The sequence below is a fragment of the Stegostoma tigrinum genome, chromosome 1, assembly GCF_030684315.1.
Source record: "Stegostoma tigrinum isolate sSteTig4 chromosome 1, sSteTig4.hap1, whole genome shotgun sequence".
Classification (NCBI taxonomy): Eukaryota; Metazoa; Chordata; class Chondrichthyes; order Orectolobiformes; family Stegostomatidae; genus Stegostoma; species Stegostoma tigrinum.
This window is the reverse complement of record NC_081354.1, coordinates 132,157,395-132,171,724: the sequence shown is the minus strand read 5'-3', so window position 1 is coordinate 132,171,724 and position 14,330 is coordinate 132,157,395. Positions and strand designations below refer to the sequence as shown.

At 46.3% G+C, this 14,330-nt stretch overlaps 1 protein-coding gene across 3 annotated transcripts in view; it reads left to right on the top strand.

The window, feature by feature from the left end:
• LOC125453069 (phospholipid-transporting ATPase ID) overlaps window positions 1-14,330 on the top strand; it is a 281,340-nt gene that overhangs the window by 35,958 nt on the left and 231,052 nt on the right. Inside the window, exon 1 of one of the 3 annotated variants that reach the window (XM_059648622.1) lies at window positions 11,437-11,567. The exons of the other annotated variants lie outside the window; for them this stretch is intronic. The gene's annotated coding sequence lies outside the window, so the exon portion shown is untranslated. Of the gene's footprint in view, window positions 1-11,436; window positions 11,568-14,330 lie in introns of those variants that run through there. 3 annotated transcript variants of the gene reach the window in all.

Genomic DNA, 14,330 nt, shown 5'->3' with positions numbered 1-14,330 from the left:
GGGGGAGGGAACTGGAATAAATAGGGAGAGAGGGGGAGGCGGACCGAAGATGGAGAGTAAAGAAGATAGGTGGAGAGGGTGTAGGTGGGGAGGTAGGGAGGGGATAGGTCAGTCCAGGGAAGACGGACAGGTCAAGGAGGTGGGATGAGGTTAGTAGGTAGCTGGGGGTGTGGCTTGGGGTGGGAGGAAGGGATGGGTGAGAGGAAGAACCGGTTAGGGAGGCAGAGACAGGTTGGACTGGTTTTGGGATGCAGTGGGTGGGGGGGAAGAGCTGGGCTGGTTGTGTGGTGCAGTGGGGGGAGGGGATGCACTGGGCTGGTTTAGGGATGCAGTAGGGGAAGGGGAGATTTTGAAACTGGTGAAGTCCACATTGATACCATATGGCTGCAGGGTTCCCAGGCGGAATATGAGTTGCTGTTCCTGCAACCTTCGGGTGGCATCATTGTGGCAGTGCAGGAGGCCCATGATGGACATGTCATCAAGAGAATGGGAGGGGGAGTGGACCTCTCAGTCTCCATCTCAGGCAACCAGCTTGTAACTGATGTCCATTTCAAGCCCACCGACTCCCACAGCTACCTAGAATACACCTCCTCCCACCCACCCTCCTGCAAAAACTCCATCCCCTATTCCCAATTCCTCCGCCTCCGCCGCATCTGCTCCCACGATAAGACATTCCACTCCCGCACATCCCAGATGTCCAAGTTCTTTAAGGACCGCAACTTTCCCCCCACGGTGATTGAGAACGCCCTTGACCGCGTCTCCCGCATTTCCCGCGACACATCCCTCACACCCCGCCCCCGCCACAACCGCCCCAAGAGGATCCCCCTCGTTCTCACACACCACCCTACCAACCTCCGGATACAACGCATTATCCTCCGACACTTCCGCCATTTACAATCCGACCCCACCACCCAAGACATTTTTCCATCCCCTCCCCTGTCTGCTTTCCGGAGAGACCACTCTCTCCGTGACTCCCTTGTTCGCTCCACACTGCCCTCCAACCCCACCACACCCGGCACCTTCCCCTGCAACCGCAGGAAATGCTACACTTGTCCCCACACCTCCTCCCTCACCCCCATCCCAGGCCCCAAGATGACATTCCACATTAAGCAGAGGTTCACCTGCACATCTGCCAATGTGGTATACTGCATCCACTGTACCCGGTGCGGCTTCCTCTACATTGGGGAAACCAAGCGGAGGCTTGGGGACCGCTTTGCAGAACACCTCCGCTCAGTTCGCAACAAACAACTGCACCTCCCAGTCGCAAACCATTTCCTCTCCCCCTCCCATTCTCTTGATGACATGTCCATCATGGGCCTCCTGCACTGCCACAATGATGCCACCCGAAGGTTGCAGGAACAGCAACTCATATTCCGCCTGGGAACCCTGCAGCCATATGGTATCAATGTGGACTTCACCAGTTTCAAAATCTCCCCTTCCCCTACTGCATCCCTAAACCAGCCCAGTGCATCCCCTCCCCCCACTGCACCACACAACCAGCCCAGCTCTTCCCCCCCACCCACTGCATCCCAAAACCAGTCCAACCTGTCTCTGCCTCCCTAACCGGTTCTTCCTCTCACCCATCCCTTCCTCCCACCCCAAGCCGCACCCCCAGCTACCTACTAACCTCATCCCACCTCCTTGACCTGTCCGTCTTCCCTGGACTGACCTATCCCCTCCCTACCTCCCCACCTACACCCTCTCCACCTATCTTCTTTACTCTCCATCTTCGGTCCGCCTCCCCCTCTCTCCCTATTTATTCCAGTTCCCTCCCCCCATCCCCCTCTCTGATGAAGGGTCTAGGCCCGAAACGTCAGCTTTTGTGCTCCTGAGATGCTGCTTGGCCTGCTGTGTTCATCCAGCCTCACATTTTATTATCTTGGAATCTCCAGCATCTGCAGTTCCCATTATCTCTAATGTCAAGATAATTCCAGGTAGTTAAGAGTGTCAGCAGATCAGTCCAATTAGTGTGAGTGGAGTGTCAAGAGGCTGAATAACAATTCTTTGCTGGTGATCAGAAATGTCAAATGGTGTGAATAAATGGCCGAATAGCAAGTACAGGGATGACCTACGAACTGATTAGCTAAGGCAGAGAGATAATTGTGCAAAATCAAAAATAGGGTGGTGCTAAAGACAAACCAGATGGCTAGAATAGCATGATAATAAAATGTGAGGCTGGATGAACACAGCAGGCCAAGCAGCATCTCAGGAGCACAAAAGCTGACGTTTCGGGCCTAGACCCTTCATCAGAGAGAGGGATGGGGAGAGGGAGCTGGAATAAATAGGGAGAGAGGGGGAGGCGGACCGAAGATGGAGAGAAAAGAAGATAGGTGGAGAGAGTATAGGTGGGGAGGTAGGGAGGGGATAGGTCAGGTCAAGGAGGTGGGAGTGCTAGAATAGCATGATAGGTATCAGATTTAGATCATGAGGGCCTAACCAAAATAACAAGTAATCTAAAACTATGCAAACTAATTAAGGTAGAAAGATAATAACAAGGTGATGGTGTCAAAACAGAACAGTATGATGGGGCTACCACGGTCATGCAATCCCTTTACACATCCATCCCCACCAGGATGGTCTCCGGGCTCTCAGCATCTTCCTGTAGGAAAGGCTTGAACTGTCCTCCCCTACCATGACCCTCTTCTGCTTGGCCAAGCTAGTCCTTATCCTCAACAGCTTCTCTTTTAACTCATCTCATTTTCTTCAGGTCAGAGAAGTGGCCATGGTTACCTGCATGGGCCCCAGTTATGCCTGTCTCTTTGTGTGGTGAGTGGAACGTTCCTTGTTCCACTCTTGTTCCAGTCCCCACCCACAATTGGAAAATTTCATCAATTTTGCTTCTAATTTCCACATTGCCCTCATCTTTACCAGGTCTATCTCTGACTTCTCCCTTCCCTTCCTCAACATCTTTGTTTCCATTTCTGGGGATAGACTGGCCACTAATATCCACTATAAGCCTACTGACTCCCACAGCTACCTGGTCTGTACACCCTCACATCCGGCCTCCTGTAAAGACTCCTTTCCATTCTCCTAGTTCCTCTGTCTCCATTGCATATGTTCCAATGGGGGCACCTTCATCCTCAACTGAGGACTCCCCAGCACCGTTATCGACAGGGTCCTCAACCAATTCTACCCTTACCCCCTCTGTTCTCTCTGCAAAAACGATAGGGTTCCCCTTGTCCTTATCTACCATCTCACCAGTGTCCACATCCAGAAGTTCATCACCTGTCATTTCTGCCACGTCCAGTGAGATGCCTCAACCAGACACACATTCTCCATTCCCCTCTCCTCCCTTGTCTGCCTTCCTGGAGACCAGTTTCTCCAGGACACCCTGGTTCACTGTTCCTTCACCCCGCCCCAACAACTGCACGGCACCTTCCTCTGAAACAACCAAAGGTATAACACCTGCCCATTTACCTCTTCCCTCTTCAGTAGCCAAGGGCCCAAATACATCTTTCAGGTGAAGCAGCGTTTTACGTACACTTCTGACAATCTAATCTGCATTTGCTGTTCACAGTGTGGTCTCCTGTACATTGGGGAAATGAAGTGTTGACTGGTTGACCACTTAGCAGAACATCTACGTTCTATCCGGAAGAAAAGACTCTGAGCTTCCAGTTGCCTGCCACTTAAACACCACCCTGTTCCCTGGCCAACGTCTCTGCCTCAGGCTAGCTGCAGTGCTTCAGCAATGTTTAGCACAAACTGGAAGAAGAACATCTCATTTTCGCTTGGGGACACTGCACCCCTCTGGAACTCAATATAGAGTTCATTAATTTTAGGGTCTACACTCTTCCATGTCCTAGCTGCCAACAGGCCTTATTATCACATTGTCTGCCATTAGTCAGTACCTTTGATCAGACACTATCAGTCTCCATTAACAGCTATTCATCCTCCTAGCCAGATCGTTACCCACTCCTTTGTCTGTCCAACTGTTCTCTCTCTTTGGGCTCTATCCCCACCTATCGTTTATTCCTCACCCCCACCCCTCCATCCTATCTTCTGCATATAAACTGATATTTTCCTAGCTGCCATCAATTCTGAGGAAGGGTCACCAGACCTGAAATGTTAACTCTGATTTCTGCTCATAGATGCTACCAGACCTGCAGAGCTTCTCCAGTGACTTCTGTTCTTGTTTCTGGTGGAATTACATGTAGCACAACATGAACCCAAGATCATGGTTGAGGCCATCCTCATGGGTGCAGAACTTATGTGTCAGTTTCTGCTCAGTGATTCTGCATTGTGTATCTCAAAGGCTGCTTTGGAAGATGCTTACCTGAAGATCAAAGGCTGAATGTCCTTGACCACTGAAGTATTTCCCAACTGGGAGGGAATGCTCCTGCCTCGCAATTGTTATGTGGTGTCTGTTCATCCTTTGGCGTAGTGTCTGCTTGGTTTTGCTGATATACCATGCCTCGGGATTTCCTTTCCTGTATTATATGAGAGAGACAACTTTAGTTGAGTTGCATGAGTACCTACTATGCACATGATGGATGGTGTTCCCACATGCTATGTAAGTATCCATGTTGATGCTCTGGCATTTCTTGTGGAGATAGCTTTGGCAGGGTTGTGTGGTGTCATGGCCATTGTTCTCCTGCAGGCTGGGTAGTTTGCTGGGAATGACGGTTTGTTTTGGGTTAAACAGCTGTTTGAAGGCGTAAATTGGAGGCGAAGAGATAGGTGTGGGATGATGTTCACCATCATTGACGACATGTTGAAGGCTGCAAAGAATATGAAGTAGTTTCACTGCTCTGGGGAAGTGCTGGATGATGAATTGTACTCTGTCTGTAAAAACTATAAGAACTGTGGATGCTGTAAATCAGAAACAAAAAATTGCTGGAAAACCTATGCAGGTCTGACAGTATCTGTGAAGAGAAATCAGAGTTAACACTCTGGTTTGGTGACCTTGTTCTGTTTTTGGTACTCTGTTGGTCATGTCCCCATTCTTCTTCTGATGAAGTCTTTGCGGTTTTTCGCTGGGGCACTTCAGAACTGTCAATCAATGAGTCGAGCATTATATCCTATTCTTATGGGGGTGTATTTCTGTGTCTGTAAGTGTCCATTGCATTACGCCTCATCTGAGCAGATTTCGTGTATATACAAGGTTTGTCTGCAGGGATGTCGTCTTTAACTTGTTTAGGGTGGAAGCTGGAGAAGTGAAGCATCGTGGGGTTATGTGTGGCTTTTGATTGAGTGAAGTACTGCGGTGTCCGTTCTTGACGGCGATCCATGTGTCGAAGAATGAGACTGATTCTGAAGCATAATCCATGGTAAAAGTGATGGTGGGTTTAAACTTGTTGATATTGTTGTGTAGTCGTTTCAGTGATTCTTCTCTGTGAGTCCAAAGGAAGAAGATGTCGTTGACGTATCTGTTATATAATGTTGTTTGGAGATCCTATGCTTTGAAGACATCTTGCCAAACTTTTGTAAGAAAATATTAGCTTATTGGGGTGCAAATTTTGTTATGTGTCTGGCTGAAGAGCTTGTTGTCAAAGGTGAAGATGTTGTGGTCAAGGATGAAGCAGATGAGTTGTAGGATGTTGTCTTGGAATTGGCAGTTGTTGGTGTTAGTACTGAGGCAGTTACAGTGACGCTGTTGTTGGGGATGCTGGTATAGAATGCCAAAATGTCCATTTTGATGAAGATTGTTCCTGGTTCAATTGATCCATGGGTGCCGAGTCTCTGGAGGAAGTCCAGTGTTATGACAAAGTTGGGGGCTCCATGTATAGTGGGTTTCAAGATGCCCTTGCTGTGGCCAGAGAGATTCTCACACAGGGTCCCATTGCTGATACAATGAGATGTCTGGTTGTGTTGGCTTTTTGTATCTTTGGAAGGCAGTACAAATCTCCTATGTGAGAGGTATGTGGGATGAGACTGCATAGGATACTCTGAAAGTCTAGGTCAAAGGTCTTGATTTATCTGTTCTATTGACAGTGTCCCCTTTGGTCAGATCAGAGGTAATTGTCTGTAGTGTTCCTGGTTCAGTTGTCGGTACGCTTCTTTGCAGTAGTCCATTCTACTGTCTATGATGATGGCTCCTTTGTCTGCTGGTTTGATGGCAATGTTGTGTTTGGTCTTGAGAGCATGGATGGCATTGCATTGTGCTTGGCTTATATTCTGACCTATCTTGTGAGTGCAGCTGCTGAATCTAACAATGACACATCTCCTGACGGCTTAAGTATACATGTTGAGCCTAAGGCACAGGCATTAAGGAAAGGGCCCAGTTTGATTATTTCTTCTTTGATTATTACACTGCAGTTCTCTCTGTTGACTGCTCCAGTTGGTTGGTTGTCTCATTGGCCTCGCTGCTGACATCTTGAGGTTTGTGGAAGAATTCCCTCATTTGCCTGATGAACTCCTCTGTGTCTATCGTGAGACCAGTGGGGTCCATTTTGGTGGGGCAGAAACTGAGCCCTTGGCTAAGAACTTCGATTTCATTTGGTTGAAGTTTGAGGTTTGACAAGTTGATAATGAACTTCCCTCTGGTGGTACTGGTTTTAACCCTGGTAGCTGGAGAGACTTGGTTACTGCTGGTGGTGATGTCGAGTATTGAGGTTTCCTGTTCTTGGCGTGCATATAGGTGGCATAGTTCTGTTGCCTCATTTGCCTGGCAGTATCTCATAGCTGGACTGCTTTGTCCTGAGCACAAGCTTAAAACATGGACTCTATCAAGATTTCAAGGTTGTGGCATCGACTGGAGAGCTGGTGTATGAGATGGGGTGTGCGAGAGGTTCAACAGCAGGGTCTCTCGGCGTAGTCTGTGTTGTAGGTCGACTTGAGTGGGTTTGTGATCTGTAGTCTTTTCGGGACCTTTTCTGCATGGTATATTGGCGAGACCATGCAGATGCTGTGACAACGGATGAACGGACACTGTGCAACAGTTGCGAGGCAGAAGTATTTCCTCCCGGCTGGGGAACACTTCAGCGGTCAAAGACATTCAGCCTCCGATCTTCAGGTAAGCATCCTCCAAGGTGGCCTTTGTGATACACAATAATGCAGAATTGCCAAGCAGAAACTGATAACCAAGTCACATTTCCATGAGGAGAGCCTCAACCATGATTTTAGGTTCATGTCACAGTACTTGTAACAACTACTTGTAATCATACTGTTCTGTGCTTGTGAAATGTTCCTTACTACTGTTTTGACACCGTCACCTTGGTACCTTATTATTATCTCTCTACCTTAATTAAATCTCTACAGATTTGGATTAGTTGTTACTTTGATTAGACCCTCGTCATGCAACTCATGATACCTATCATGTTCCAGCTATTTAGTTTGTTTCTTGCATCATTCTATTTTTGATTTTTTAAATAATTATCTCTTTGCCTTAGTTTATCAGTTTATAGGCCATCCTTTCACTGGTTACTCAGCCATTTATTCATGCTGTTTGACACTTCTGATCATCTGCAAAAACTGGCTATTTGGCCTGTGTATTTGTACTTAGCTGTTGACACTGTTAATTACTTGGAATCTTCTTGCAATTATCTGTCCGCCTCTATATTCTGTGCCTATGCACTTCCCTCTCCCACTTCACCTGACAAAGGATCAACTCTCCAAAAGCTTGTGATTTCAAATAAACACGATGGAAGAGGATTCTGTTCTTCAGCTGTTTGTGTGTTTGCTGGTCGAACTGCAACTATAATATTGAAAGTGTCGAGCCTAAAAGTCCTTAGCAGTACATAATGTTCAATGGCCTAAGATGTGAAGTCAGCAAGTGTTGCACAATATACAGACTATGGGAAAAACGCAGGTGACTGTACTTAGTAATTCAGGGCAATCTTTCCAGGTAGCAAACATTACTAATGCATCACAGCCATTGAATGGGATTGATTTTATTATGTTGCACAATATGGCACTTGGGGCAAGGTGACTGTGCACAGCAGGCTGATGGCTGAGCATGTGGTGTTTACAGGTATCTTTTAGATTCCATGTATGGGTGTCTATGTAGATTGTTTCATTTTGGGCCACATATTGGTTGAAATTGAGACCCTCTTCCTCACAGAAGAAAATACTTACCCTGTTCACAAGCTGTGTGGTTTCAGTTCCATTGCGCACTTAATATTTACGGCACAATGAAAGGCAGCAGCAGTCTCTCACTAAGCAGTAACCTTCAAACTATGTCTTTTAGTACTGGTGAATCCCCAAATGGAAACATTCTGAAGTTGCAGTCTTCCCCATCAGCCCATAGGCTTTAAACTTCCCAAGTCCCCATCCAACCCATCTATCTACATTTCATCCAGCTTCACACCATGTTATTTAAATTTTCATCTGTTTTGCTTCATCCAGCCCAGTCCCATGTATGTCAGGTAAACATACCAGATCTGGTAGTTGACTGACCCACCCCTCCTCCATCAAATCTCGGATGCTGCTTACAGCTAATGATTCCCCTTACTGCATTACCCCTTTCCCTTCAACACTCTGTTGTTTCCTGCCCTTACTATAGTGCAATCCCTTCAGTATTCTAGCATTTTGATTCCAATGCCCATAATTAAGCTCTTCAGCTGTCCTCCCACTGAAGTAGTCCCTGATAACTCTTCCATGATGTTAAGTGGATGGACTCTTAAGGGCTGACTCTGGTCCACACCCTGAAGTGACTGCAGGACAGTCTCAAATGATGTGTGACCAAATCCCTGACTGATACCTGTGCAGTTTCCCAGTTGTGTTCTTGGAGAGGCCGACTGATCATGCCCAAGATATCGAGACTGTCCTCAGCGTATTGTGCCCGAACCCCCTACCTAAAGGATGTTGCCATTTGATGCACATGTAATGTCCTTGGCACATATGCAGCTGTCAGTTGGTATAGATGAGAGATTGACATAGCACAGTGCCATACAGCTACATGTTCACCCTCTTGACTGAAGACTGCCAACAGGCACGACAAACTATCTGGCTTTGTGTCTGCAATGTAAAAGCCAATGCATGACAGAGCTTTTGAGATGTGATTGAGGGCAAAGCATCAAAATGGGTATATGAGTGAATGCTAAGAGCCTGAGTGAGCAGCCCTGAGATACAGGTTGGACTAGCCCGTGAGCTGGGTGCCTGTCCTGCACCAAAGTGTCCTTGCAGTAATATTACGATGAAAGGTGCCAATGCAGCATTGAAATGCACTTTCTGTAAGGGCGCAGAGGCATTTAACATTTAAGAAGTTTTTAGATACATACTTGCAATGCAAGGTTATGGGCTAGAGTGTTGGAAGATGGATTAGAATAGTTTTAGGTGGTTTTTGACCATTGCAGACTCTGGGCAGTAGGGGTCTTTGACTCCATGACTAAGTGCAGAAATATACCGTAAAGTAGATCAGATATATGCAACACTGATGAATTAAAGTTGGTATAAAGAACAATACAGCTTGACAACAGGCCCTTCAGCCCTCCAAGCCTGCACCAATACATTTTGCGCTTCCATCCTAAAACTGTCTTCACTTACAGGATCCGTATCCCTCCATTCTGTTCTTATTCATGTGCTCGTCCAAGTGCTTCTTGAATGCTGCTGTTGTATCTGCTTCCACCGCTTCCTCTGGCAATGAGTTCTTGGCTCTCACCACCCTATGTGTGAAAAACTGGCCTCGCACATCTCTTTTAAAAATCCCCCCCCTGCATCTTAAACCTGTGTCCCCTAGTAATTGACCCCTCCACCCTGGGGGAAAAAGCCTCATTTTCCACTCTATCCGTTCCATTTACAATCTTGTAAACTTCGATCAAGTCGCCCCTCAACCTAGAAAACCCTTTCTGTACCCTCTCCAAAGCATCCACATCGTTCTAGTAGTGTGCTGATCAGAATTGTATGCAATATTTCAAGCATGGCCTAACTAAACTTCTATAAAGCTACAACATGTCTTGTCAATCTATCTTGTTGATCTATGCACTCAGTGCCCCTTCCAATGAAGGCAAGCATGCCATAGGCTATTTTAACTACCTTATCTACCTACACTGCCACCTTCAGTGATCTGTGGACCTACACACCCCATGTTGAGTATGAATGTGGAATGTACATTGTTGCTATCCGCAGAATGTGCCCTGAGATGTTGATGCTGTGTGTCCAAGATGGAGGTCCAGAGGAACAAATGAGAACTTGAGTGCCAGGTGTGTGCACTGATTCCATAATGGGAATTCTCGGTGTTTAGTTTTGATCTGGTGAATAGAAGAATGCGAAGAATCCGTAATTAAGAAAGTGAATGCAATGTTGTCGTTTATCTCGAGGGTTGGAATATAAAAGCAGTGATGTGCTTCTGAGGCTTTATAAAGCTCTAGTTAGGCCCCATTTATAATACTGTGTCCAATTTTGGGCCCCACACCTCTGGAAGGACATAGTAGCCCTGGAGCGTGTCCAGCGGAGATTAACACGGATGATCCCTGGAATGGTAGGTTTAAAGTATGATGAACGGCTAAGGATCCTGGGATTGTACTCATTAGCGTTTAGAAGGTTGAGCGGAGATCTAATAGAAACTTAAAAGATAATGTATGGTTTAGAAGGGGTGGACGCTGGAAAGTTGTTTCCGTTAGGCGGGGAGACTAGGACCTGTGGGCACAGTCTTAAAATTAGAGGGGATAAATTTAAAACTGAAATGAGACGACATTTCTTCAGTCAGACAGTGGTGGGCTTGTGGAATTCATTGCCGTAGAGTGCAGTGGAGGCCGGGACGTTGTATGCCTTCAAGGCAGAGATCGACAAATTCTTGATCTCAGAAGGAATCAAGGGCTACGGGGAGAGTGCAGGGATGTAGTGTTGAAATGCCCATCAGCCATGATTGAAATGGCGGAGTGGACTTGATGGGCCGAATGGCCTTACTTCCACTCCTATGTCTTATGGTCTTATGGTCTAAACTGCATATAACCAAGGTGAGGTTGAGTTGTAACCATGGTAACAATGTACAGTGATCCTTGCTAATAGGCTTCTCACTGTGCATGTCTCAACATGCGATACTTGGTTTTTAGTTTTGAGTTTGAAAAGGGCCTCACTGGACATCTCACTTGAATTTCCCAAATTTCCTGCCATAGCCCATGTTCTTAAGAGGCTGGGAAGTTTCCACATGTTGTGACTGAATAACTGATTAATTTCTCACTGACCAAAACTGCTCTGCCACATGTGGAAGCTGGTAGTCTGCATGGCAATTTCCCCTCACAGGGCGAAGTAGTCATATCCACAGGAGAAATAATGGAATCCTATAGCTAACTAAAGAATGCATTTAACAAAAAAAGAACAAAGAACTACTGATGTTGGATATCAGAAACAAAATCAGAAATTGCTGAAAAATGTCAGCAGGTCTGGCAGCATATGTGAAGAGAAATCAGAGTTTATGTTTCAGTTCAGTTCTGAAGAAGTGTCACTGGACCTGAAATGTTAATTCTGATTTCTTTTCGCAGATGCTGCCAGACCTGCTGAGATCTTCCAGCAGTTTCTGTTTTTGGCTAAAATTGTTGAACTCCATATTGAATCCAGATGGCTGCAGGATTTCCAAGTGGAAAATAAGAAGCTGTTCTTCCTGTTTGCACTGAGCTTCGCTGGAGCACTGCAGCAAGCCCAAGACAGAAATATTCGCTAGTGAACATGATGGTGTGTTGAAGTGGCAGGTAACTGGAAGCTCAGGGTGTTCTGCAAAGTGAATGCTTTGTCTCCCCAGTGTAGGGGAAACCACAGTGTGAGCAGCAAATACAGTAGACTAGATTGAGTGAAGCACTGGTAAATTGCTGCTTTGCTTGGAAGTTGTGTCTGGGGCCTTGGATAGCAAAGAAGAAACAAAAAGTAAATGGGCAAGCGTTACACATTCTGTTATTGCATGGAAGGAGCCCATGGGGCTGTGGGGAGGTTTTGGGAGTGGACCACGCTGTATCAGAGGGAATGGTCCCTGGCAGGGAGGTGAGAGGAATGTGCCTGGTGGTGGCAATCACTGGAGGTGACAGAAATGGTGTCTCATAATCCTTTGCATGTGGGTACTGGTAGTATAGTAGGTGAGGACAAGGGGACCCTGTTGCTGTTGTGAGAGGGAAGAAGGAAGAGAGGGGCTGAGGGTTGAAATGCGGGGGATTGGTCGGACACAGCTGAGGGCACCTGTCAACCACAATGGTGGTGAATCCTCAGTTGACAAAGAAGGTGGACATTTTGGAATCCCTCTGGTCGAAGTGGCATCATCGGATAGATGTGATAGAGGCTGAGGAACTGGGAGAATGGAATAGTGTCTCTACAGGAAGTGATATTTGAGGAGGTATATTCAAGATAACTGTGGGATTCAGTGGGTTTGTAGTGGCTATTGGTGGCATGCTTATCCCCAGAATTGGAAACAGTCATGTCAGGGAATGGAGTGGAGGAATTGGAGATGGACCAGGTGAAAGGGAGAGCAGAATGGAAATTGGAAGAAAAACAAACTTTTCCAGTTCCTGAAGTGAAGGGGAAGCAGTGCCAGTGGTGTCATCGATATACCAGAGAAAGAATTGGAGATGGGGGGGACAGATAGGACTGGAACAAGCAATGTTCCATGACCCTGACAAAGAGACAGACATAACTGGGTTCCATGTGAGTACTGGATAATAAAATGTGAGGCTGGATGAACACAGCAGGCCCAGCAGCATCTCAGGAGCACAAAAGCTGACGTTTCGGGCCTAGACCCTTCATCAGAGATCATGTGAGTACTCATGGCTACTGATTTGATCTGAAGAAAGTGGGAAGAATTAAAGAAGTTGCTCAAAGTGAGGACGAGCCAGGTGGAGGAAGGTGTTGGTGGATGGGATATGGCTCAGGTCTTTTTTCCAGGAAGAAGCAGAGATCCCTAAGACCATCCTGACCAGATGTGTAAAGGTGTATGATACACGATTTAATAAATAAGAACAGGTCAAGGAGGCGGAGACAGGCTGGGCTGGTTTTGGGATGCACTGGGGGGAGGGGATGAGCTGGGTTGGTTGTGTGATACAGTGGGGGGTGGGGGGGGGTGGGGACGAACTGGGCTGGTTTTGGGCTGTCTCCTCCCACTGCACCACACAACCAGCCCAGCTCTTCCCCTCCACCCACTGCATCCCAAAACCAGTCCAACCTGCCTCTGCCTCCCTAACCTGTTCTTCCTCTCATCCATCCCTTCCTCCCACCTCAAGCCGCACCTCCATTTCCTACCTACTAACCTCATCCCACCTCCTTGACCTGTCCATCTTCCCTGGACTGACCTATCCCCTCCCTACCTCCCCACCTATACTCTCCTCTCCACCTATCTTCTTTTCTCTCCATCTTCGGTCCGCCTTCCCCTCGCTCTCTATTTATTCCAGAACCCTCACCCCATCCCCCTCTCTGATGAAGGGCCTATGCCCGAAACGTCAGCTTTTGTGCTCCTGAGATGCTGCTTGGCCAGCTGTGTTCATCCAGCTTCACACTTTATTATCATGGAAGATAATGGAATTTGAATGCAATAAAAATCAGGAATTAAGTGCCTAACGATGACCTTGAAACTGTTGCCAATTGTTGGGAGAAAAACTGATCTGGTTCAAAAATGTCCTTCAGTGAAGAAAACAGCTGACCTTACCTCGTCTGGCCTATGTAACGTAATTAATTTACACTTGGAGAGGCAGGGATTAATCAAGAACATTCAGTATGGTTTTGTTAAAGGGTGGTCATGTCTGACCAACTTGACTGAATTTTTTGAAGAGGTGACCATATGTTTAAATGAGGGTAGTCATATGATGTAGTCTACTTGGACTTCAGCAATGCTTTTGATAAGGTCTGCATGGAAAACTGATTGTGAAGGTACAAGCCGAAGGGATCCAAAGAAATTTTGCTAATTGGATCAGATTTGGCTAAGTGGCAGGAAGCAGAAGGTGATGATTGAGAGGCATTTTTGTGACTGGAAATCTGTGTTCAGTGGGGTTCTGCGAGGATCACGGTGGGGCTGTTGCTGTTTTTGGTATATATAAACAATGCAAACTTGAAGGTATGAGGGTTGATCTCAGATAATATGAAAATTGATGGTTTACTTTGGTTTTAATTTTTACGTATTCATTATGGAATGTGTGGCTGGCAAAACAACATTTGCTACCTATTATTTGCTTGTGAGAAGGTAGTAATGCCTCCTTTGAACTGTTAAAGTCCATATTCAATACGTACACCCACAGTGCTTTTAATCCCTCCCTTTTATTTTCCATTTAGTTCGACAAACCGTAATACGTGTTCAGCTAATAGAAGTAGTAATAAACTGAAAGTTCGGTATTTGCCTATACTATATTAGAATCGTTGTCTGAAATGTTCACAAGAATAAAGTAAGAGTTGTGTTATGACTGATCTTTTGAGATTGTTCCAAGATTTTGATGCAGTGACAAAAATAAATAGAAATATATTTGTGTGTAACTTCGATGGGT